This window comes from Salvelinus fontinalis, chromosome 9, assembly GCF_029448725.1.
Source record: "Salvelinus fontinalis isolate EN_2023a chromosome 9, ASM2944872v1, whole genome shotgun sequence".
NCBI lineage: Eukaryota > Metazoa > Chordata > Actinopteri > Salmoniformes > Salmonidae > Salvelinus > Salvelinus fontinalis.
In genome coordinates this window covers 55,039,507-55,066,602 of record NC_074673.1, presented here as the reverse complement: position 1 = coordinate 55,066,602, position 27,096 = coordinate 55,039,507, and the positions used below count along the sequence as shown (strand labels likewise).

The window sequence follows — 27,096 nt, the reverse complement described above, 5'->3', positions numbered from 1 at the left end:
TTAAACTGGGTATGTCATTTCCAATTCATCGCATAGCAAAGTACCACATGGGGATTGAGCGGTGAACTGCAGTCGTGATCGATTACAACACTGACATATAAACTGCATGTTGTTAAAGCAGAAGTCCAAGGTTTGGTTTATTTTTTCAATGGAGAGTAATGGTAAATATCATAAGTATAAGACATTCGGAGAGTACAATGGTATGTACATGAATAGATAACAGTTAATGTGGCCAAAAAAGCCTCAGATTGCAACCTACCACCGTTGTCTTGTAATACCCTCATGATCACCCAAAAAGTATGTCCTGTCCTTTATGCAAGATGTAACCCTTTTCTAAAAAACAGTTGTTTCATTTTAAGGCACCTAGGCAATTCAAATAGAGAAAACAGTGATTCAACATGGCTCTTACCGCTGAAGTGGAACATTTTATTTAAAGATTAGTGCTTGTTCTATTTAGCGGCTGTTCTATTTTTGCCAGTCTCAATGACAATATAACTGATTTGTTCTGAAAGTGGTTATGTACGAGCCATACTAGAGTAGACATCTGAAAAGCTGCGACGCACAGTCATTCTGCCAGAGCTGTTAGATCCACAACATGGTCTCCAACTGTGAATATGCCAACATGCACTCCATATGACCAACTGTGACAGCAGAGATATGTAGTGTAGGCCTTTGTTTAGTGGATCTGGGTCTTGTTTCCTAGATTTCGGACGAACCCCCAAAATAGTAGAAACTATTATCCCATATGCAGATATAGAAACTATTATCCCATATGGAGATATAGAAACTACTATCCCATCCCATTTACAGATTTTTAAAACAATTATCTGTAAATGGGGCCTCAGCCCATGGCCTGTAAAACCTCCAGCGTTAAGTAAAAACCTGAATTACAAAAAAGTGCAATAAATCCCATTTCATCTGCATTTGTTTGCATTCGAGATGTTTCCCAAAAAAACACTGTTGCAACTAGTGAAATGTCAGCTATTTTCAATTGTTAAAATAACTAATTGACCAATGTCGGTTCAAGTATTTGAATTCCATTTTGTTATTTTTTTTTTGGTAGCGCGATGTGCAGTTTCTGTAGCGATAAATCAGATCAAGCCTAAACTGTGCGATTTAGTAGGGACTTGTTGTTTCAAACAAGCCAATATTCTACATAGTTTAGCGCAGAACTTTAGGGGTAATTTGGTAATTAACTACAATGACCGTAATCCAATGCACAACACAGAGACTGAGAGAAGAGAGTACACTCAATCGAGAGGAATAAAAAGCAGTTGCTTCGCAAGCCTAAAAATATATTCTCTAAGTGATTGATAGTTTGAAATAAAGTCAGCAAATAAAACAAATATTTGATTAAAGTAAAGTCATGTGAATAAATGGTTAATAAGAGATAAACAATTTTACCTGGGTATGGGGTAAATTGAGCATACACTCTTGATGAATTCTGGCTAAACTTGGAATATTGTTAATTATCAGGTATCCTATTGAAATATTGAGTGCTATAGTCTATGGTCTACACCAGAGGTTAATGGTTATATGGTGGAGGCAATTAAGCTTGGAATGTATTGAGTAAAGGAAGGGTAATCACATGTGGCAGGCACTGATAAGGGTGGAAAGATGTGGTTTCGTGAGGAAGGGGGCGAAGGTTAGGTCACCTCAAGGGAGAAGGAACAGTTTATTGCCCGTATCCCTTAACTTCTCTAGGATAGGGGGCAGCATTTTCACTTTGGATGAATAACGTGCCCAGAGTGAACTGCCTCCTACTCTGTCCCAGATGCTAATATATGCATATTATTATTACTGTTGAATATAAAACACTCTGAAGTTTCTAAAAAACTGTTTGAATGATGTCTGTGAGTATAACAGAACTCATATGGCAGGCAAAAACCTGAGAAAAAATCCAAACAGGAAGTGAGAATTCTGAGGCTGGTCGATTTTCAACTCATCAACTATTCAAATCCCAGTAAGATATGGAATCTGTTTGTACTTCCTACACCTTCCACTAGATGTCAACAGTCTGTAGAACGTTGAATGAAGCCTCTACTGTGATGTGGGTCCGGATGGGAGGTGTTTCAGTCAGTGGTCTGGCAGAATGCCAGTTCCTGGTCACGCGCATTCCAAATGATATCGTCTTGCATTCCATTACTTCTGTAGACACAAAGGAATTCTCCAGTTGGAACGTTATTGAATATTTATGATAACAACATCCTGAAGATTGATTCTCTACTTAGTTTGACCAGTTTAATCGACCTGTAATATAACTTTAAGTTTTCGTCCGACGTTCGCCTGGATCTGCGTGAGCGTTTGGACATGTGTACTAAACGTGCTAGCAAAAGTAGCTACTTGGACATAAAAAATGGACATTATCAACAAAACAACAATTTATTGTGGAAATAGGATTCCTAGGAGTGCATTCTGATGAAGATCATCAAAGGTAAGGGAATATTTATGATGTAATTTCGTATTTCTGTTGACTCCAACATGGTGGACAAATGTCGTTTATATCTGGGCGCCATCTCAGATTATTGCATGGTGTGCTTTTTCCATAAAGTTTTTTTGAAATCTGACACCGGTTGCAATAAGAACAAGTGTATCTTTAATTCTATGTAAAACATGTATCTTTCATCAAAGTGTATGATGAGTATTTCTGTTATTTGACGTGGCTCTCTGCAATTTCTCCGGTTATTTTGGAGGCATTTCTGAAAATGGCACCAATGTAAACTAAGATTTTTGGATATAAATATGCACATTATCGAACAAAACATACATGTATTGTGTAACATGATGTCCTATGAGTGTCATCAGATGAAGATCATCAAAGATTAGTGATTAATTTTATTTCTATTTCTGCTTTTTGTGACTCCTATCTTTGGCTGGGAAAATGCTGTGTTTTTCTGTGGCTATGTACTGACCTAACATAATCGTTTGGTGTGCTTTCATCGTAAATATTTTTTGAAATCAGACATATTGTCTGGATTCACAACATGTGTAGCTTTAATTTGGTGTCTATCATTTGTGATTTCATGAAATATAGATTTTTATAGTAATATATTTGAATTTGGCGCGCTAAATTTTTTCTGGCTTTTGGCCAAGTGAGACGTTAGCGTCCCACATATCCCAGAGAAGTTAACTTCCTGCCTAGCAATAAAGATGTAATGTTTAGAGAGAAGGAAGAGACTCCATACAAATTGGGGTATATACAGTCGTATGAAAAAGTGTGGGCACCCCTGACAATTTCCATGATTTCATTTATAAATAATTGTGTGTTAAGATCAGCAATTTCATTTTGATCTATCAAATAACTGATGGACACAGTAATATTTCAGTAGTGAAATGAGGTTTATTGGATTAACAAAAAATGTGCAATATGCATCAAAACAAAATTAGACAGGTGCATAAATTTAGGCACCCCAATAGAAAAATCACATCAATATTTAGTAGAGCCTCCTTTTGCTAAAATAACAGCCTCTAGACGCTTCCCATAGCCTCTAATGAGTGTCTGGATTCTGGATGAAGGTATTTTGGACCATTCCTCCTTACAAAACATGTCCAGTTCAGTTAGATTTGATGGTTGCCGAGCATGGACAGCCCGCTTCAAATCATCCCACAGATTCTCAATGATATTCAGGTCTGGGCACTGGGATGTCCATTCCAGAACTTTGACCTTGTTCCTCTGCATAAATGCCCGGGTAGATTTTGAGCAGTGTTTTGGGTCGTTGTCTTGTTTAAATATCCAGTGCCGGCGTAACTTTAACTTTGTGACTGATTCTTCAACATTATTCCCAAGAATATGCTGATATTGAGTGGAATCCATGCAACCCTCAACTTTAACAAGATTCCCAGTACCGCCACTGGCCACACAGCCCCACAGCATGATGGAACCCCCACCAAATGTTACTGTGGGTAGCAAGTGTTTTTCTTGGAACGCTGTGTTCTTTTGCCGCCATGCATAACTTCCCTTGTTATGACCAAATAACTCAATCTTTGTTTCATCAGTCCACAGCACCTTATTCCAAAATGAATCTGGCTTGTCCAAATGTGCGTTTGCATACCTCAAGCGACTCTGTTTGTGGCGTTTGTGCAGAAAAAGCTTCTTCCGCATCACTCTCCCATACAGCTTCTCCTTGTGCAAAGTGCACTGAATTGTTGAACGATGCACAGTGACACCATCTGCAGCAAGATGATGTTGTAGGTCTTTGGAGGTGGTCTGTGGGCTGTTTTTGACCGTTCTCACTATCCTTCGCCTTTGCCTCTCCGATATTTTACTTGCTGCCACTTCTGGCCTTAACAAGAACTGTGCCTGTGGTCTTCCATTTCCTCACTATGTTCCTCACAGTGGACACTGACAGCTTAAATCTCAGCGATAGCTTTTTTTTTTCGTCCTCTAAACCATAATGTTGAACAATCTTTGTTTCCAGGTCATTTGAGAGTTGTTTTGAGGCCCCCATGTTGCCACTCTTCAGAGGAGAGTCAAAGAGAACAACAACTTGCAATTGGCCACCTTAAATACCTTTTCTCATGATTGGATGCACTTGTCTATGAAGTTCAAGGCTTAATGAGCTCACCAAACCAATTGTGTGTTCCAATTAATCAGTGCTAAGTAGTTACAGGTATTCAAATCAACAGAATGACAAGGGTGCCCACATTTTTGCATAGCCTATTTTCCACATCTGATTTAATTTCTTGCTACACTAAAAATCTTTGTCTGGACAATACCCCAGTACTCACCTTTTATTAGAAAATGAATGGCATGCCACTGTGATAATATTCTGTGACGACAGAGTAAATTATTATGCAGCCTCAGAGGGGTGCCCAACCTTTTTCATACGACTGTATGTGAACTTCTTACCCACTGGAATAGTGAAATAATCTGTCTGTAAACAATTGTTGGAAAAATTACTTGTGTCATGCACAAAGGAGATGTCCTAACCGACTTGCCAAAACGATAGTTTGTTAACAAGAAATTTGTGGAGTGGTTGAAAAACAAGTTTTAATGACTCCAACCTAAGTGTATGTAAACATCCGACTTCAACTGTACATGTCTAAACAAAAGACTCCACTATGCAAGTAACCACTTCACTGTACCATTTACACCTTCTGTGTCCTGTGCTAGTGACAAATAAACGTTGATTTGAAAAAGTATGTGTTTACCAGAGATGGTAATGTGAAAAACAACATGACCTGCATGCACCAAAGTCAAATTAGGATATAACGTTATGCCAACGAGACAGTGTCCAAGTTTTAAAATTCTCCGGTAGAATGCCCTGCTTTTATTTAGTCACACTCACAACCGTAAGCTATTTTCTGTAATTATCTTGCGAATAAGGATCTTGTTGTGAGTTTATTTTCCTGGAATAATGAATACAAACTAAGACCTTGTCAGCTATATGATATGGTCATGACTTTGTCATAACGACAACGACTAGTTTGATGTTGGACGACAATAGTGTCACAGTGACATCATGAATATTCTATATACAGACATGTCGATAGACGTAGTATAAACTAGCTTTAAGTCTTAATCTTTGGTTGTTTAGTACACTACCGTACTCACTCTGTTTAGCACATGCCTCACATGTGAATCCTAAAAGAGATGGGCGTGGCTAAGGCTTAAGATGCTGTGAACGATGCTGAACGGGTGTAGACAAAGAGGAGCTCTCCAGTAGGTTTAGCAAAACATGTAAGGGCCATTTTCGCAAGAGTGGGTTTACAAGTCGATCAAAGCATAATTACTTTCCCATTGTTCCTCAACTGTAGTATATTATATACCATTTTCTACCACCGAGTCTCTACTTTTATCTTATGTAACAAAGACCATTTCAAATTTTGCTACATAAGATCGAAACGAGCCAGTCGATCACAAATTGCAATACTGCTCTGCATATTGGGCCCGATTCCGACTTAGGAAATCACACGTTTCCTACGCACTTCTGGGTAGGTGGTATTCAGACTTACCTTAAGAAGGTGCGTAACGGGCTTTGCAGGTGTGGTTCCCTTGAATGGGCTGAATAGATTAAATTAAACCGCTGAAAACCATACCACTTGCTGGCCAACAGATTGTCTTGTGAAGTTTTCATTCAATAGGCTTTTCAGAACATTTATCTTAAGCCACCCCTTTAAATATAGTGTACCTTTAATTAGAATGTTGGCGACAGACTAGATTACATCGAGAGAACGGGTTCATGTATTAGTCATCAATGAAAGAAAGCCATTTAAATATATGCATATTTGTCTCAGTTTCAACACCAAGTGGTAGCTTTAAAAATACTCAGATCTTGTAGATTATTTAGGCAGATTTTAGTGTTAGGAAAGTATGTATGAATAAAAAATAACAGGTTTGGAGAGCCTTTATGCACTAAATATATGTATGAATAAAAAATAACAGGTTTGGAGAGCCTTTATGCACTAAATATATTGATGAATAAAAAATTGTGGTTTGATTCATTCTGAAAATTACCACAATTCAGTTCTTTAACCCATGGTAGTGTTGGAAGATTAGTGTACACAGAATTATAATAGGGAGCATAATGTACAATAGTAGCCTATACCCTGATCTATTGCCTGCACTAACCATGGAACTGTGTGACGACACAGCCAAATATTGCGCCATGTGTCGGGTTCAAACTGTTAATGTTTGGTCTGTGCTCCATAACGTTTTAATTAGCCTACATATCTTTTTTATATTATCACTTGGAACTAATAATACTTAGCAACAACCACATGGCTGTGACGCCGTTTACAGAGGAAGTGAATGAAGGTAAACAAAACAATGTAATGATAATGTAGGCTATACCAACTGAAGGGAACTAACAGTAAATTGGCAGATGAATATGTGTTATTAGGCCTACTGACGATCGATACTAATAGTGGCTAATATTTAACATGATAGAAATAGGAAACAGAGAAAGGTCGCCTTTACTGAAGACATTAGAGAGTGCCCATCCCTGCAAGTTAAAAGGCAGTACAAGTTAAATTCTGCATAATGGCATAGCATTTCATAAACTTTTCTGTGGGAAGGTTGATATGTTGATATACTTCAGTTTGCTGCCGTATGACTGCTTTACATTTGTCGACAGCGATTTATAAGGTCAAATGTATCTAAAACAAGTGTAATTTATATGTACAATTCCCTTATCCAAACAGATTACTAATTTACCTAGCTCTTATCAATAGCTCTTATCACGTTGACTTGTAAGTTACAGTGCAAGGAGACTGGTGTGACTTAAGTAGATGCTTTTCCACTTGGAACCAGTAGGTTCGCTAGACCTTATTCATGGTTTCCTTGCGCGTAAAGCTGGTGGAATTAAGTCAAGGTCAGAATAGTATCTGTAGACACACCTCTGCCACACTTTAATTTATTAGATCTCCACCCAAAACGGAATCAGGGCCATTTATGCATAAAACTGACCAAATGTAATCATTATTGGTATGGAGTATAGTGGCAACTTACCCCATGGCTATTGGCTCAACTTACCACAATGCAAACATTTTCACTATATTAGCCCACACTGCTATAAGGACGCCATTTCATGCTAGGTTTACCACCGTATATTGTAGCTTACACCAACTGATGTCCAAAAAAATCTCAAAACAATCTACTTTTTGTTTAGATACAAGAATCATGAAACCTATAATACAAATTCACTTGACTTTGTGAAAATCTGTTTTTTTGGACCTAAATATTTAGTCAAGATACATTTTGTGTATGGTTTCCTATACACACTGGGTGACGCAACAAACCAATTTGGCTCAACTTACCCCATTCTCCCCTACATGAAGCACACAGTATTAACATTGTACGTTAGTTACGACGCCTCATAAACACCATCAAATGTGAAGGGGGGGGGGGGACTAGGCTTTGGCTGAGTTTTATCTCAGGGCCATGGAAGGAAACAATAAATGCCATTATACGGAGGTTCAACCCTGACTGAGCGGAGAGAAGAGGAGAGAGGGATAAGGCAAAGTAAAACAACGGTTCCCCAAGTGACACATTTGAAGACAAACCATCCACATCAAGCTGCTCGGGAGGATTTCACACCAGAAGGAGAAATGCAGCTCACTGCTGGAGTCCACAACTGAGGCAACATGAAACACTGCAACACAGCATCTTAACAAACACTGCCACCACCACTCCAGCAGACCTTGAAAAATTGCATATGGCTGTCCTGAAATGAATCACACGGACGGGACTGCTGCTGCTAAGATTCAAAGGAGGACTACCAAGGACAAACACGGAGGTACAGAGGAGTTTGGAAACCAAATAAAAAAGACACCTCCCGCTAACACACTCAGTGCCAGCCTCGAACTGTCCTTTTAACAATGCATTTGCCTTGAGGCATTACACTGACACATTGAGGTAGCATCGGGTGAAAAGGGCCAAGTAAACAACTTAATTGGTCTCCCCTATGTCAACTGAAAATAATGTGCTATGTCATCACAGAAATTACCAAATGACAGCCTCACAACGGGGACTAATAAACACCTTGTCAACACAGCAGAAGGTGTCAGCGTTACACCAAGGATGAGTGTCTCTCAGCGACACTGGAACACATCATAAGCCAATATTAGACCCACTGGCACTGCTGGTCATTTGGTGGAACTAAGTACTGCACTGTAGGTTGTCAAGCCTTCAGTCATGTTGTCTTATTTACACGCTACACTTATTTCCCAACCTTGAGGTTATGTGGCGTAGTTTAGGTTGTACTGTCTGTTTTTTTTTTTTTCAACCTCAAACGTGGCTCTGGACTAGACACAGGTTACATACTGAATTGCAACCAGTCAAAATGATGAAGGTGATGAAGGTGATGAAGGTGATTATAATGCAGCAACAATCACCTCGTGATGTTGGGATTATGTTTACTAGGTTTACTATGTTTATTAGGTTTACTGCATGCATGACATGGGAATATCGGACTGTCTTTGATCAAATAAAGACATTAATGTAACCATCAAATATGTCAAAACCTAATGGTATCAAGTGTACGTTTTTGCATTTGTCACAACAAATAAACTATAAGGAAAATTCCTTTATTGACGGTTGCTAAGTGCCTACCCATGTATGTCTCAATATACTGTACAATATATTGAGATAGAGTATATATGGGTAGGGATTAAGCAACCAGTAATATATTATAACATCTGCTTTGGAGTTGGGTTGCCCCAGTATCTGTACATTAGAGATGTCGACAATGAGTATGACGTTAGTATGACTCCCATTAGACAGCTCTGAGAGCATTATGTTTTCAAAATAAGTTTGTTACTCACAAAAGATGGAGTTTCACTGAGCAACTTCCTTCATTTACTCCCATTACGTCCGGTGTGTACTTCCTTATGATATAAAAATATTTCAACCTTTTTTGGAAGTACATACTGGCCGTAACGGGAGTAAAAGAAGATAGAAACTACACATGGTGAGTAACAAACATATTTTGACATTATAACACTTGCAGAGCTGTTTAATAACTTCTTTGGGAAAGGGGGGCAGTATTGAGTAGCTTGGATGAATAAGGTGCCCAGAGTAAACTGCTTGTTACCCAGGCACAGAAGCTACGATATGCATATACGTAGTAGATTTGGATAGAAAACACTCTAAAGTTTCCAAAACTGTTAAAATAATGTCTGTGAGTATAACAGAACTCATATGGCAGGCGAAAACCTGAGACAAATCCAACCAGGAAGTGGGAAATCTGAGGTTTGTAGTTTGATTTAAGTGATTGCCTATCCAATATGCTGTGTCTATGGGGCCAGATTGCACTTCCCAAGGCGTCCAGCAGATGTCATCAGTATTTAGAAAGTTGTTTGAGGCTTCTATTGTGGAAGGGGGTCGAATAAGAGCTGTTTCAACAAGTGGACTAGGCTGAGGCCAATGAGTTGTTTACTGCGCGGTCACGCGGGCACGCCGTTCCTTCTTTTTCCTCTGTAATGAATACGCTATTGTCCGGTTGGAATATTATTGAAGATTTATTGTAAACATCGTTTGACATGTTTCTACAAACTGTAATGGAACTCTTGACTTTTCGTCTGGATTTTGCGCTCGCGCACTGTGCCTTTGGAATAGTGAACTAAACGCACAAACAAAACTGAGGTATTTGGACATAAATATGGACGTAATCAAACAAAACAAACATTTCTTGTGGAAGTGGGAGTCCTGGGAGTGCATTCCGACGAAGCTCAGCAAAGGTAAGTGAAGATTTATAATGCTATTTCGGACTTTTGTTGACTCCACAATTTGGCAGGCTTGCTTTTGTGGCTGAACGCTGTACTCAGATTATTGAATATTGTGATTTTGCCGTAAAGCTTTTTTGAAATCTGACACAGCGGTTGCATTAAGAACACGTGTATCTTTAATTCTATGTAAAACATGTATCTTTCATCAAAGTTTATGATGAGTATTTCTGTTATTTGATGTGGCTCTGCAATTTCTCCGGATGTTTTGGAGGCATTTCTGAACATAACGCGCCAATGTAAACTGAGGTTTTTGGATATAAATATGAACTTTATTGAACAAAACATACATGTAGTGTGTAACATGAAGTCGTATGAGTATCATCTGATGAAGATAATCAAAGGTTAGTGATTCATTTTATCTATATTTCTGCTTTTTGTGACTCCACTCTTTGGCTCGAAAAATGGCTGTGTTTTTTGTGATTTGGCGGTGACCTAACATAATTGTTTGTGGTGCTTTCGCTGTAAAGCCTTTTTGAAATCGGACACTGTGGTGAGATTAACAACAAGATTACCTTTAAAATGGTATAAGATACTTGTATGTTTGAGGAATTTATTTATGAGATTTCTGTTTTGAATTTGGCGCCCTGCAATTTCACTGGCTGTTGGCAAGGTGGGACACTAGCGTCCCGAACAATCCCAGAGAGGTTAATGGGAGTTTGAATCAGAGCTTCCTGGGCATTAAGGCTTGCACACTTCGCACCTAATGTGAATCTAGAGTTGGTCTGCCAATCGTTCAGCGCCCTGTGTTTTAGGTACCACCCGCTGTTGATCGTTGCGCACTCGGTTCTCAAAGTGCTAAGTACTCTCCGACAGCAAACGCTATTGGTGTGTCTGAGCCCTTATTGAGGAAAAATGTCATACTCATCGTCGACATTTAACGCACATATACTGGGGCATTTAATCTGCATCTGTCTATCCTTCATCAGGGGTGAAAAGGTGAACGCCATTGACAGGCACTGCAACAGCAAGGTTGCCAAGCTTTAATTTGTTTAATGAAGGCAGGGTGATTGGGTAAAGCGGATAACACTTAGCCTACTATCAGCTGCGGTTAGCAGCAGCCCCCTTGATTTAATGCCCAGATAGGCATACAACCAAAAGCTCTTACGGAACAAACAACAACAATATTGGTGAAAACAATGAGAATACACACAGCCACACCTTTGCAGATGTTAAGCTGTCTCCAACATCTCCAGAGTTCAAGCATCCATCATCTACATGGCTTGTGTTTCACAGATAGCAGGGATGCTGCTTTATTTTCCGAGATGACATCTACAGTGAAGCTGCTCTCCCCGTTTCTCTCCTCCCTTAGGCTATTTATAACCCAAAATACATCAGTTTATGAATGTCAGAAGGGCACCAGCATCGCACAGTCTTATGATATAATATTTCTATGATGTATAGTTATGACAATAAGAAACTGGTATTTGTTTAAAAAAAAGGGGGACCAGACATTGGAATCCAGGTAGGCTACAACAAAGGAACAATGTAGCATTATGCTCAAGTTAAATATGCATGATATGGTCTTGGATAAAAACAAATTTTAGTTGCATACTTGATCAACTAACATTATGGCAACCAGCATTGAGACTAATTTTGGATGCACATGTCATTATTCCAACCAAATCAACAAAAGAACAATGAGTGGTTATTATGCTGCTCATGCAGTGAGAGCCATCTGCCTCTTTTCAAATACTCTTTTCCCTATAAATAAAATATGACTGATCACAAAGCTCACTCCTGCGTCACAGTGTGACTGAGTTGTATCCATACATTTTCACGGGCATAGGCGAGAAACCTTTTATGATACTGAATATACTCATCCTTCACCATCCTCACTGATAACACACACACCACACAGAAAGATCACACACACACACACACACATACACTATCATGGCACACACACACCCACACCCACACAGAGAGAGAGAAGAGAAAGAGAGATGGAGGGAGAGAAATACATGTCCTGAATCACTAACTGGTACCCCTTTTTCAGTAGTCTATCTAGAGGGTATAGTCTTAATGATCTCAATCATACCTACAAGTACAACAGATGAATTAGAAAAGGTTACTACACTCGAATTAGCACATTAATGGTTTGGTAATTCACCTGAAGAGGATGTGAATATCTCTATTATTTATTGCCTATTCAAATTCCTTACTCTCATCAGGGAAACTTACAACATTCAGCTTTCAGTCTCTATAAATCAGGTACATAATAAATATTGTATTGGAACATTATTAAAGGCAATTTAATTAATCATAGTCAGGTGTACGTTTTCACAATGACCACACATTTCAATGCATTGTGGTAATAAGAAAACGGAGGCATTTACGCATCTAAATTGTTTGAAATACATTCTGCATTTGGATACCGATTTGGATAGGCTACAATACATATTTCGAAACCCACGCACCAGTCTAATAAACGGGAGCCCGCCCTGCTCTCTCCCCCCTTACACCGTCTGTAACACGACTTTTGGCCGCCACTGAGTAATGGTTACATGCACACAATAATACGATAATTGTGAATAGTAGTGTAATAGTTCGATTTAAACATGTGCATGCTTTGCAAGAATAACGATTTCTCGAAAAAAAAACTGTTTACATGCACACATCTGAATTCAGATGATGGGACGTTGATACATGCAGAAAACCGCCAATCAGAATAAACGTTCTACCACAGCAACCATGTTATTTTTGTGAAAAATAATTGATTCTGAGTTCGGACGTATAACGTTTGTATGTGAAAACTATTTCTAAGATGCATACTTTCCATTTTTCCCGAACTCACTTCACTGGGGCAAAAGAAGGAGGCTCGCGCTGCTCTTGCTAGCACATGCGCAAATCAAATACACCACTGAAACGTAACGTTACATATCTCAATAATTCGAAAGATTGCTCAGAAACCAAGGCGTTTTAATTGGTATATGCTTGCTTCAAATTCAAATTACTTTACGCTGATTATGATAAACAGAGTAAGGCGTTCACATGACTAATGCCACACTCGGCCTACTGCAATAATCAGTTTAATATCGAGTTATTAATATGCATGTAAACGTACTCCTTATTGACATCAATTGAACATTAATACGAATGTTATCCATTTCGAGTGTCCTTTCTGAATTGATCAGGTTGGTACCACGGCAACAATACTAGCAGCGGGCGAGTCTAAAGGGATACTCACCTACTACTGCTGTTTCCAAACATCCTTACGCATATCTCCCAACGGCAACTCCCTGTCAAGAAAGAGGCAAATTGAGACCCACTATCTCGAGTCCATTGCTTTGAAAGACACGATTTTTTTTTTTTAGACACGGTTCCCCCAGATTCCGATACCGCCTGTGACTTAATAGAAATGGATAGTCCGGAGGAACTGCCCTGTTCTTCTGTCTACTGACGACGCACTGGTTCCTCTCCGCCAGCTCGCTATCCCTCGGTCGGAAAGGGGCTCCCAATGCGCCTTCTATCGTCCACTAGGAAAAGGAGGCGAGTGAAGTGAGCAACTCCCACGCATTCGTTCCTAAGAACACCGTTCTCTCTCCTTGAGGCAGTCTGCACGGCCAGACTCGAGATGGATATTGTGTGACTGTCGTCTGTAGCTGCAGTTCGCTTTCTTGTCCTCGGATTTGAGGGAGGCACAAAACTGATGCATGCACCTTGTTCGGACCACACTCAGTGTATGTAGATCTAGTGTTCTCACGCATATTAATTTGCACGTGATTTAGTCTATTCATCCCACACATACAGCGACCAGAGTGATGCATCGATTGGATGATTAAACACAAAACTCCCTACTTAGTAATGCAGTTTTCATTAAATGGGATTATAAAGACATAGCCGATAGGGCCATTCATTCATCTCAGTGGGTATGTACTCCAAGTAAACCCAATGGTCTTCAATAAACGTTCATCACTTGAAGACTGAGGGATGATGCTAGTCCATGAACCTGGATGTAGTGTATCTGATTTAAATAAAGTTAAGATAATTAAGTCTTTAACATATAGGTTTCTAAAAAAATAGCACCAGAGCCTGTGCCTTTTCTGTGAAGAAAGCAGTACTTATTTTGAAGACCTGGTGGCACTGTCTGCCTCAAATAATCCACACACTCTGACTCCTCAACATTTACAGGGATTTTGGAAATGCCATAACACATGCTCTCAGATAATGTTGAGGAGGACGATATAATGGCTCATTGGTCTCTGCAATTGAAATAAATGTTATGTATCTATATATTGATCAACGTATACCTTACCATTCCATTTAATGCATTTAAGTACCTTTGCTTTTTCAGATAATACTGAAAAAGCCGTATTACAACATTGCCTCACCCACACTTTGTGATTTATATTCATGTTGAGAGTGCACTACCATTTTGGATGTATCTCATGTACTTGTCTCATGGTGTTAAAAGATTTTTCCTCCACTCCGTGTGTCCCCCAGCCTCTTGCGTGGCATCTGTGGACCCCTCAGTGCAACTTTAGCCACCAAGGCATCCCAGCTACATGTGAATGTCATCAGCATCAGTTCACGCATGGACAAGAGGCCCTGGCTTTGAGGACAAGGTGTTTTTTGAGGCATTGGCCTGAGTGTTTAACCACTCCGTGGGGAAACATGCCTCAGCTTTCCGGAGCAATACATTGACTGGACTTAATTGCACCGTCAAATCACCAGCTCTCCCAGCTATATGGGAATCGAAAATCCGTTAGGGAGACAGAAACAGTCATCTTTAGCATGAGGGAAGAGTTTGTGAATGGTTCAAGTGAAATGTAAAGCCAGTTCTATGATTTTTTTTTCCTGTCTTCCTCAATATAATGTATTTTCTTTCTTTCTTTCTTCGCAGACATATAGGACAGAACCAATGCAGACTAAATATTTTTTAGTTTTTTCTAAACGTTGACCCCCCCCAAAAAAATTCGCCCTAATTTCAAATCAAATATTAATAGTCACATGCGCCGAATACAATAGGTGTAGACCGTACAGTGAAATGCTTACTTACGAGCCCCTAACCAACAATGCAGTTAAAAAAAATACAGATCAAATAAGAAATAAAAGTAACAAGTAATTAAAGAGCAGCAGCAAAAGAACAATTCAGGGGGGTACCGGTACAGAGTCAATGTGCCACTGGTTAGTTGAGGTAATATGTACGTGTAGATAGAGTTATTAAAGTGACTATGCATAGATGACAACAACAGACAGTAGCAGCAGTGTAAAAGAGGGGGAGGGGGCGGCAATGCAAATAGTCAGGGTAGCCATTTGACTAGATGTTCAGGAGTCTTATGGCTTGGGGTTAGAAGCTATTTAGAAGCCTCTTGGACCTAGACTTGGCGCTCCGGTACTGCTTGCCGTGCTTTAGCAGAGAGAACAGTCTATGACTAGGGTGGCTGGAGTCTGACCAATTTTTAGGTTCTTCCTAACACCGCCTGATATAGAGATCCTGGATGGCAGTAAGCTTGGCCCCAGTGATGTACTGGGCCGTTCGCACTACCCTTTGTAGTGTTTTGCAGTCAGAGGCCGAGCAGTTGCCATACCAGGCAATGATGCAACCAGTCAGGATGCTCTCGATGGTGCAGCTGTAGAACCTTGTGAGGATCTGAGGACCCATGCCAAATCTTTTCAGTCTCCTGAGGGTTAATAGGTTTTGTTGTGCCCACTTCACAACTATCTTGGTGTGCTTGGACCATGCTAGTTTGTTGGTGATGTGGACACCAAGGAACTTGAAGCTCTCAAATTGCTCTACTGCAGCCCCGTCGATGAGAATGTGGGCTTGCTCGGTCCTCTTTTTCCTGTAGTCCACAATCATCTCCCTTGTCTTGATCACGTTGAGGGTGAGGTTGTTGTCCTGGCACCACACGGCAAGGTCTCTGACCTCCTCCCTATAGGCTGTCTTGTTGTTGGTGATCAGGCCTACCACTGTTGTGTCATCAGCAAATTTAATGATGGTGTTGGAGTCGTGCACGGCCGTGCAGTCATGAATGAACAGGGAGTACAGGAGGGGACTGAGCACGCACCCCTGAGGGTCCCATGTGTTGAGGATCAGCGTGGGGGATGTTGTTGTTACCTACCCCTACCACCTAGGGGAGCCCCATCAAGAAGTCCAGGATCAATTTGCAGAGGGAGGTGTTTAGTCCCAGGGTCCTTAGCTTATTGATGAGCTTTGAGGGCACTATGGTGTTGAACGCTGAGCTGTAGTCAATGAATAGCATTCTCACATAGGTGTTCCTTTTGTCCAGGTGGGAAAGGGCAGTGTGGAGTGCAATAGAGATTGCATCATCTGTGGATCTTTTAGGGCGGTATGCAAATTGGAGTGGGTCTAGGGTTTCTGGGATAATGGTGTTGATGTGAGCCATGACCAGCCTTTCAAAGCACTTCATGGCTTCAGACGTGAGTGCTACAGTTCGGTAGTCACTTAGGCAGGTTACCTTAGTGTTCTTGTGCACAGGCACTATGGTGGTCTGCTTAAAACATGTTGGTATTACAGACTCGGACAGGGAGAGGTTGAACATTTCAGTGAAGACACCTGCCAATTGGTCAGCGCATGCCCGCAGTACACGTCCTGGTAATCCATCTGGACCTGCGGCCTTGTGAATGTTGACCTGTTTAAAGGTCTTACTCATGTCGGCTGCGGAGAGCGTGATCACAAAGTCTTCCGGAACAGCTGATGCTCTCATGCATGTTTCAGTGTTATTTGTCTCAAAGCGAGCATAGACGTAGTTTAGGTCGTCTGGGGTAGGCTCGTGTCACTGGGCAGCTCTCGGCTGTGCTTCCCTTTGTAGTCTGTAATGGTTTGCAAGCCCTGCCACATCCGACGAACGTCAGAGCCGGTGTAGTACGATTCGATCTTCGTCCTGTATTGAAGCTTTAGATGTTTGATGGTTCGTCGGATGGCATAGCGGGATTTCTTATAAGCTTCCGGGTTAGAGCCCCGCTCCTTGAAAGCAACAGCTCTTGCCTTTAGCTCAGTGCGGATGTTGCCTGTAATCCATGGCTTCTGGTTGGGGTATGTACGTACAGTCAATGTGGGGACGACGTCATCAATGCAGTTATTGATGAAGCCAATGACTGATGTGGTGTACTTCTCAATGCCATCGGAACATATTCCAGTCTGTGCTAGCAAAACAGTCATATAGCTTAGCATCTGCTTCATCTGACAACTTTTTATTGATCTAGTCATTGGTGCTTCCTGCTTTAATTTTAGCTTGTAAGCAGGAATCAGGAGGATAGAATTATGGTCAGATTTGCCAAATCGAGGGCAAGGGAGAGCTTTGTATACGTCTTTGTGTGTGGAGTAAAGGTGGTCCAGAGATTTTATGCTGATAGAAATTTGGTAAAATGGATTTAAGTTTCCCTGCATTAAAGTCCCCGGCTACTAGAAGTGCCGTCTCTGGGTGAGCGTTTTCTTGTTTGCTTTTAGCAGAATACTCATTAGCTCATTCATTGCTGTCTGAGTGCCAGCCTCTGACTGTGGGGGTATCGAAACAGATAGGAAAAATACAGATGAAAACTCTCGAGGTAGATAGTGTGGTCTACAGCTTATCATGAGATGCTCTACCCCAGGCGAGCAGTAGTTCGAGACTTCCTTAGATATCGTGCACCAGTTGTTATTTACAAAAATACATAGTCCGCCGCCCCTTGTATTACCAGACGCTGCTGTTCTGTCCTGCCGGTGCAGCATATAACCAGCAAGCTGTGTATTGATAGTGTCGTTGTTCAGCCACGACTCCGTGAAGCATAAGATTTTACAGTTTTGAATGTCCCGTTGGTAATGTCCATGTAGGTCATCTATTTTTTTCTCCAGAGATTGCACGTTTGCTATCAGAATGGAAAGAAGTGGGGGTTTATTCGATCGCCTATGAATTCTCAGAAGGCAGCCCGTCCTCCGGACCCTTTTCTCCACCTCCTCTTCAAGCAAATCACGGGGATCTGGGTCTGTTCCCGAGAAAGCAGTATATCGTTCGCGCTGGGCTCGTCAGACTCAGTTAAAGAAAAAAAAGATTCTGCCAGTCCATGGTGATTAATCACAGTCCTGATGTCCAGAAGTTATTATCAGTCATAAGAGACGGTAGCGGCAACATTATGTACAAAATTTGTAAAAAAACAAGTTACAAACAACGCAAAAAACATACAAAAAAACAATCGGTTGGGGGCACGTAAAACGTCTGTCTTCTTCTCCAATTCCATCTTACTTACTTCAATTTGTGATATCCAATTGGTAGTTACAGTCTTGTCCCATCGCTGCAACTCCCCTATGAACTAGGGAGAGGTGAAGGTCAAGAGCCATGCGTCTTCTGAAACACGACTCTGCCAAGCCACACTGTTCCCTTAACCCGGAAGCCAGCCGCACCAATGTGTCTGAGATTGAAGTCTGATTGCAGGCATGCCAGCCCGCCACAAGGAGTCGCTAGAGCGAGATGGGACAAGGAAATCTCGGCCAGCCAAACCTTCCCATAACCCGGTCATGGCCGGCTTGTGACACAGCCTGGGATCGAACCCGTGTCTCTAGTGTCGCCTTAGACCACTGCGCCACTTGGGATGCATCAAATGTGTTTTGATGAGGAGGTACATGAATTAAGTGGTAATGGTGAGAGGGCAACATGATGGAGAAGGAGCCTATGCTGAGCTCTAACACAACATAACAACAACAGATGTAACAATAGAGACGTTTCAATGTGTTTGAAGGTACAACGTCCATTATTATTTGACCTGTGGTGTTTTTAGTAGTCACATGAATGTTTGAATAGTCATGCATATATGTTAGTGGTGTATTGATGTGGGTTTAGCATGATGCAAAGATTTTTACTCAAGGTCATAGAAACTTGTTTGACATTTTGAAAAGCACTGCATGTGCCACAGCATGTCACCAATCAACACAACAGCACACTCAATTCATGCAAATATGTACAAAAATATTTCAGCAGATTGTGTGCGTATTTTTTTTTGTGTGGCTCAATTGGTGTGAAAAGACACACATTTTTGTGCGTCATAATTCATAGGAAAAGACACATTTTTGTGCGACTTCATTCAGAGGAAAATACATTTTTGGAGGGCAAACTTCGGAATAATCTTTTAAAATGCATTAGAGCAATATATGATGGGCCTTTCGTTTGTGTCCCACGTTTATTTATATATATATTTTTTTAACGTGTTAACAACCCAATATTGTTAATCAACCTTGTTGTCACCGAAATAATTATAATGTAATAGCCTTATGTTTATATATTTTTTATTAATACCAATACTGTTTTCTATGTTTGTTTTCACTTAACACTTGGGATACTGGTGCACTTGTACTCAGAAAGGCTCTTTTTCGGCCTACATGATTTTCTTCCTAATGTATTTTGTATTTCGTGGAACCTACATTACACAATTTTCTTCATAATGCATTTAATACAAGGCTCCACTTTTTAGTGTACATTACACCATTTCTTTCATAATGCATTTTATCCAAGGCTATGTTGAATTTTATGAGGGTTGCCTGATTGGAGAAAAATATGATGATGATTCTTTTTCTTTTTGTGGTATCGATGAAGATATTTGATTGGGGAATGGGGATACATTTTTGTGATGGGAAATTATAATACACACCATATTACACATTCACACACACACACACAAACACGTACACACACACCCACTTTGTTTGTACTTATGTTACAGCCAACTCTTGACTTTTGTGTTCATTATTTTATATAGATATTTGTTGTCATTTGTTGTCGTTGTCATGTACTCATCATCTTTACCTGGTTAAACGTTTGTAGTATGCATTTTTCAGTAATAATTGGCATAGTTAAATAGTCATAAATCTCTGCTTGATTTAGCTTTTGGTATATTTGGCATTTTTACACATTCTGTTTTCCACTGAAGAAAGCAATAATTAATCAACACACTAATGTAAATAAATGGACACTACCTGTTATAAAACAAAAATTGCTCTCCGTAAAAAAATGGTGAGAAATGCTCAGTCTGAAGCCAAGAATAGTGGTATTGCAGAGTTTGAAATGAATTAAATATCTTAATTAACCCTAAGCTATGTTCAATTTCAGCAGCAATTTCCAGTGAGAAATGCCCAGTCTGAAGCCAATCGGCTATGGGTTTCACATCCCTATAATAATAATACAAGTTATCTTCTAGTTCCTCCCAAACCCGGATCCGGGAGCACCCCCACCAGTAAAAAAGCTGACTAGCATAGCCTAGCATAGCGTCACAAGTAAATACTAGCATCTAAATATCATTAAATCACAAGTCCAAGACACCAGATGAAAGATACACTTCTTGTGAATCCAGCCATCATTTCTGATTTTTAAAATGTTTTACAGGGAAGACACAATATGTAAATCTATTAGCTAACCACGTTAGCAAAAGACACCACTTTTCTTACTCCACCATTTTTTTTACTGCATCAGTAGCTATCACAAATTCGACCAAATAAAGATATAAATAGCCACTAACCAAGAAACAACTTTATCAGATGACAGTCTGATAACATATTTATTGTATAGCATATGTTTTGTTCGAAAAATGTGCATATTTCAGGTATAAATCATAGTTTACCATTGCAGCCACCATCACAACTCTCCCCAAAGTGACTAGAATAACTACAGAGAGCAACGTGTATTAACTAATTACTCATCATAAAACATTTCTTAAAAATACACAGCATACAGCAATTGAAAGACACAGATCTTGTGAATCCAGACAATATTTCAGATTTTCTAAGTGTTTTACAGCGAAAACACAATATAGCGATATATTAGCTTAGCACAATAGCAAACCACACAACAGCATTGATTCCAGCCAAACATAGCGATAACGTATTCACCACCAAAATATATACATTTTTTCACTAACCTTCTCAGAATTCTTCAGATGACAGTCCTGTAACATCATATTACACAATGCATATAGAGTTTGTTCGAAAATGTGCATATTTAGCGGCACAAATCGTGGTTATACAATAAGAAAAGTTGCCAAGCTGCCCAGAAAATGTCGGGCGCCATCTTGGAGAGGCACCTATTCTAATCAATAAATAATCATAAACTTGACTAAAAAATACAGGGTGGACAGCAAATGAAAGACATTAGTTCTTAATGCAATCGCTTTGTTACATTTTTAAAATTAACGTTATTGCGCAATACAGCGTGCGCTAAAGCAAGGCTACACTGAAATTAATGGTGGGTTATGCATTTAACATTTTTCAACAGAACAACGATTTATCAGCATAAATAGTTCTTACTTTTTGATGACCTCCCATCAGAATCTTGGGAAAGGTGTCCTTTGTCCAGAACAATCGTCTTTTGGTTGAAAGCTGTCCTCTTGTCCTGTCGAAATAGCCGCTAACGTTCGGCATGTGCCGGAAAGGTGTCCAACTCTTGAAAGCGCGTCACAAAGAAATGCCAGAAAATCGCAATAAACTGATATAAATTGCTATAAGTCGGTTTAAATTAACTACCTTATGATGTCTTTAACAACTATAAAAAATAAAAACATGACCGGAGATATAGAACTGGCAAAACGAAAGCTTGGCAGGAGCCCACTCTGATGTCCCTACTGCGCCAGGCGCACCGTTGAAAAGGACGGTACTTCCGCTCCAGGGTCTTATATAAGGTCCCAGATTGCGCAATCCACTCCATTCAAATTCTCCCCGCTTACTGACATCTAGAGGAAGACGTATGCAGTGCATGTAGCCCGATGGCTTACATGGGGACTTATAAACTGACCTCAGAACAGGGACCTCGATTTCTGAAATCTCACTCCCTGACAGGAAAAGTGCTGCAGAATGAGTTCTGTTTCACTCAGAGAAATAGTTCAAACGGTTTTAGAAACTAGAGAGTGTTTTCTATCCAATAGTAAAATAATATGCATATTGTACGAGCAAGAATTGAGTACGAGGCAGTTTAATTTGGGAACACATTTTTCCAAAGTCGAAATAGCACCCCCCATAGGCTCAAGAGGTTATATCAGCATAAAAAGGGTTTATTTACAACCTATTTACAATAATATGTAGGGAATAGTGGTATAAGAGACTCTGAAATTAATGATGTTGCTTTTGCTAATTTATTTAAAAAATATATATATATATATATGTATTCTTTTTTCAAATTAGCAACATTTTCTACAAATGCTTTTGCTTGGTAAATATGGGGTCCTGTGTATTTTTTAAATAAATTAGCAACATTTTCTACAAATGCTTTTGCTTGGTAATTATGGGGTACTGTGTATTTTTTAAATAAATTAGCAACATTTTCTACAAATGCTTTTGCTTGGGGATACATTTGAAATTAACTAAATACCCTAAATGTAAGCTATGTTCAATGTCAGCAGCAGTAGTAGAGTCTCACATGTACAGTGCCTTCGGAAAGTATTCAGACCCCTTGACTTTTTCCACATTTTTTTTTTCTCCCACAATTAAGTTACAGCCTTATTCTAAAATGCATTCATATTTTTTTATTTTTCCACACATCAATCTACACACAGTACCCCATAATGACCAAGCAAAAGCATTTGTAGAAAATGTTGCTAATTTATTTTAAAAATAATACACACTGATCAAAAAAATGAAGGGAACACTTAAACAACACAATGTAACTCCAAGTCAATCACACTTCTGTGAAATCAAACTGCCCACTTAGGAAGCAACACTGATTGACAATAAATTTCACATGCTGTTGTGCAAATGGAATAGACAACAGGTGGAAATTATAGGCAATTAGCAAGACACCCCCAATAAAGGAGTGGTTCTGCAGGTGGTGACCACAGACCACTTCTCAGTTCCTATGCTTCCCGGCTGATGTTTTGGTCACTTTTGAATGCTGGCAGTGCTTTCACTCTAGTGGTAGCATGAGACGGAGTCTACAACCCACACAAGTGGCTCAGGTAGTGCAGCTCATCCAGGATGGCACATCAATGCGAGCTGTGGCAAGAAGGTTTGCTGTGTCTGTCCTCCAGCAGGCCACAAATGTGCATGTGTCTGCTCAAACGGTCAGAAACAGACTCCATGAGGGTGGTATGAGGGCCCGACGTCCACAGGTGGGGGTTGTGCTTACAGCCCAATACCGTGCAGGACGTTTTGCATTTGCCAGAGAACACCAAGATTGGCAAATTCGCCACTGGCGCCCTGTGCTCTTCACAGATGAAAGCAGGTTCACACTGAGCACGTGACAGACGTGACAGAGTCTGGAGACGCCGTGGAGAACGTTCTGCTGCCTGCAACATCCTCCAGCATGACCGGTTTGGCGGTGGGTCAGTCATGGTGTGGGGTGGCATTTCTTTGGGCGGCCGCACAGCCCTCCATGTGCTCGCCAGAGGTAGCCTGACTGCCATTAGGTACCGAGATGAGATCCTCAGACCCCTTGTGAGACCATATGCTGGTGCGGTTGGCCCTGGGTTCCTCCTAATGCAAGACAATGCTAGACCTCATGTGGCTGGAGTGTGTCAGCAGTTCCTGCAAGAGGAAGGCATTGATGCTATGGACTGGCCCGCCCATTCCCCAGACCTGAATCCAATTGAGCACATCTGGGACATTATGTCTCGCTCCATCCACCAAAGCCACGTTGCACCATAGACCATAGACTGTCCAGGAGTTGGCGGATGCTTTAGTCAAGTTCTGGGAGGAGATCCCTCAGGAGACCATCCGCCACCTCATCAGGAGCATGCCCAGGCGTTGTAAGGAGGTCATACAGGCACGTGGAGACAACACACACTACTGAGCCTCATTTTGACTTGTTTTAAGGACATTACATCAACGTTGGATCAGTCTGTAGTGTGGTTTTCCACTTTAATTTTGAGTGTGACTCCAAATCCAGACCTCCATTGGTTGATAAATTTGATTTCCATTGATAATTTTTGTGTGATTTTGTTGTCAGCACATTCAACTATGTAAATAAAAAAGTATTTAATAAGAATATTTCATTCATTCAGATCTAGGATGTGTCATTTTAGTCTTCCCTTTATTTTTTTGAGCAGTGTATATATCACATATGTATCACATTTGCGTAAGTATTAAGACCCTTTACCCATTCTTCTCTGCCAGGTTGGATGGAGAGCGTTGCTGCACAGCTATTTTCAGGTCTCCCCAGAGATGTTCGATCAGGTTCAAGTCCGGGCTCTGGCTGGGCCACTCATGGTCATTCAGAGACTTGTCCCTAAGCCATGATGAAACATGATGCACATCACAGCACACTTGCCAAACTCCAAGCGGGCTGTCATATGCCTTTTACTGAGGAGTAGTTGAGTTTGGCAGGACGGCCAGCTCTAGGAAGAGTCTTGGTGGTTCCAAACTTATTCCATTTAAGAAGGATGGAGGCCACTGTGTTCTTAGGGACCTTCAATGCTGCAGGAATGTTTTTGTACCCTTCCCTAGATCTGTGCCTCGACACAATCCTTTCTCAGAGCTCTACCGACAACTCCTTCGACCTCATGGCTTGGTTTTGTCTCTGACATGCACTGCCAAAAGTGGGACCTTATTAAGACAGCTGTGTGACTTTCCAAATCATGTCCAAACAATTTAATTTACCACAGGTGGACTCCAATCAAGTTGTAGATACATCTCAAGGATGATCAATGGAAAAATTATGCACCTGAGCTAAATGTGTAGTCTCATAGCAAAGCGTCTGAATACTTATTTAAATAAGGTATTTCTGTTTTTTATGTTTAATAAATGTGAAATAATTGCTTTGTCATTATGGGGTATTGCATGTAGATTGCTGAGGAAATTGTTTTATTTAATACATTTTAGAATAAGGCTGTAATGTAACAAAAAAAAAGGAAAAAGTCAACGGGTCTGAATACTTTGCGAAGACACTGTAACCCCTAACTTCAGTTCAGTCTTCGGCAATAAGAACCAAGAGGGGCCTAGCTTCGTCCTTCATGACTGGGCAAGGGCCTCGATTCTTGGCCGTAGAAAATCCTACATCCATCTCATTAGATCATAACAGGATGGATGAACAGTGATTCATATTACTAGTTTGCCTCCTAAAAAAAGACCGGGTGTGTTTTGCTGCATAACACACTTACATTATTTGTCTACCTATATGATGTGGATCATTGTCAGGTTATTTGATATATACGCTTCAGGAACAGAAGAACACCATGGTTGTCATAACAACTTAAACAGGTAGTTTGTAAATGTGTAGAATGTGTTTGCTTTGGGTCCACACTGGTAAGTTAACTAATGTAAAATAGACAGTCATAGAGGATTTTCTTCTGAATCACAGGTCAGAGCATAGCACTTTCCATTGAGCTTCAGGTAACTTCATCACACCTGTAGTGACTACTTCTTTCCTTCACGCCCATTATTGCTAATATCACTAGATATATCAATGTAATTACACCCAACACAATGTTGAAAACAGAATGCTTCCCACCACTAGGTCACATAACTAAACGTGAGCTGGATGTGAGCTGGATGTGAGCCACCAGTGTAGCGGAATCAAGTGAAAGCTGCAACAGGGACTCTAACCAGGGCTCCTACGTGGCAAAGTGAGCTCTAATGGCCATTACTATGAAAGCCTAATAGTCCTCTGGGCAGTGGCAGTAGGTCCTACAATGCTGGCATATGCCTTATTACAATAGTCTAAGTATATAACATGATATACCCAACCATAATAATCATCATGAAATGGCGTTGGAAGTGCCATAATTGTAAGCCAACATAATTCATTATTTTTATATTAACCTGTTTAACTGCATTGATATGGCTTAATTTATCAAATCAAATCAAATTGTGTTGGTGACACACATATTTAGCAGATGTCATTGCGGGTGTAGGGAAATGCTTGTGTTCCTAGCTCCAACAGTGCAGTAGTATCTAACAACATACAACAATACACACAAACATAAAAGTAAAAGAATGGAATTAAGAAATATATAAATATTAGGATGAGCAATGCCGGAATGGCATTGACTAAAATACAGTACATACGTATCAAATGAGTAAAGCAGTATGTAAACATTATTAAAGTGACCCGTAATTTCATTTCTATGTACATAGGGCAGCAGCCTCTAAAGTGCAGGGTTGAGTAACCGGGTGAGATAGAAGCTGTTTTTCAGTCTCCCGGTCCCACCTTTGATGCACCTGTACTGACCTCACCTATGGATGACAGCGTGATAAACAGGCCGTGTTTCAGGTGGTTGATGTCCTTGATGATCATAATCCAGACTCGTTAAGGCTGCAAATACCACGCAGTTGCAACTGGGATTTTTTTGGCAGGTATTCTGTTTTCCCACATTTATTGATTAATTCATTTCCCATCATGAAAATGTATCCCCATTCCCCAATTAAATACCTTCACCAATGCCACAAAAATACAGACAAATACACCTTTTTACTCCAATCTGGCAACCCTCATGAAACCCGACCAGTATCCCAAAGTATTACGCGAAAACAAGCATAGAAAACAACATTGGGATTAATCAAACATTTTAAATAGACGTAAGGCCACTATTACACGTTTTTTGGTAATAACCTGGTTGATTAACGATATTGGGTTGTTAACACGTTTTTTTTTAATATAAATAAATGTTGGACACAAAAAAAAGGCACTGCAGAACACCATCGCCCAATATCGTAAAAAAAATGCACAAGTTTGCCCCCAAACATATTTTCCTATGAATGAAGTCGCACAAAAATGTGTGTCATTTCCTATGAATTAAGTCGCACAAACGTGTGTATTTTCACATGAGTTAAGCTACCCCAAAACGCACAAAAACGCACAAAAACGCACAAAATCTGCTGAAAAACTTTTGGTACATATTTGCACGAATTGAGAGTGAGATTGTGTTGCACCCATTGTCAGTGCAAAAGAGATCATACTTTTCAGTGTATCCCATAACCACTTGAGCCTTAGTAAAGCGTTTGAGGCCACCATAGCA

At 40.2% G+C, this 27,096-nt stretch overlaps 1 protein-coding gene across 2 annotated transcripts in view; it reads right to left on the bottom strand.

The window, feature by feature from the left end:
• The window catches only part of lingo1a (leucine rich repeat and Ig domain containing 1a), a 259,525-nt gene that overhangs the window by 50,775 nt on the left and 181,654 nt on the right, over positions 1-27,096 (bottom strand). Inside the window, exon 1 of one of the 2 annotated variants that reach the window (XM_055934912.1) lies at positions 13,415-13,916. The exons of the other annotated variant lie outside the window; for it this stretch is intronic. The gene's annotated coding sequence lies outside the window, so the exon portion shown is untranslated. Of the gene's footprint in view, positions 1-13,414; positions 13,917-27,096 lie in introns of those variants that run through there. 2 annotated transcript variants of the gene reach the window in all.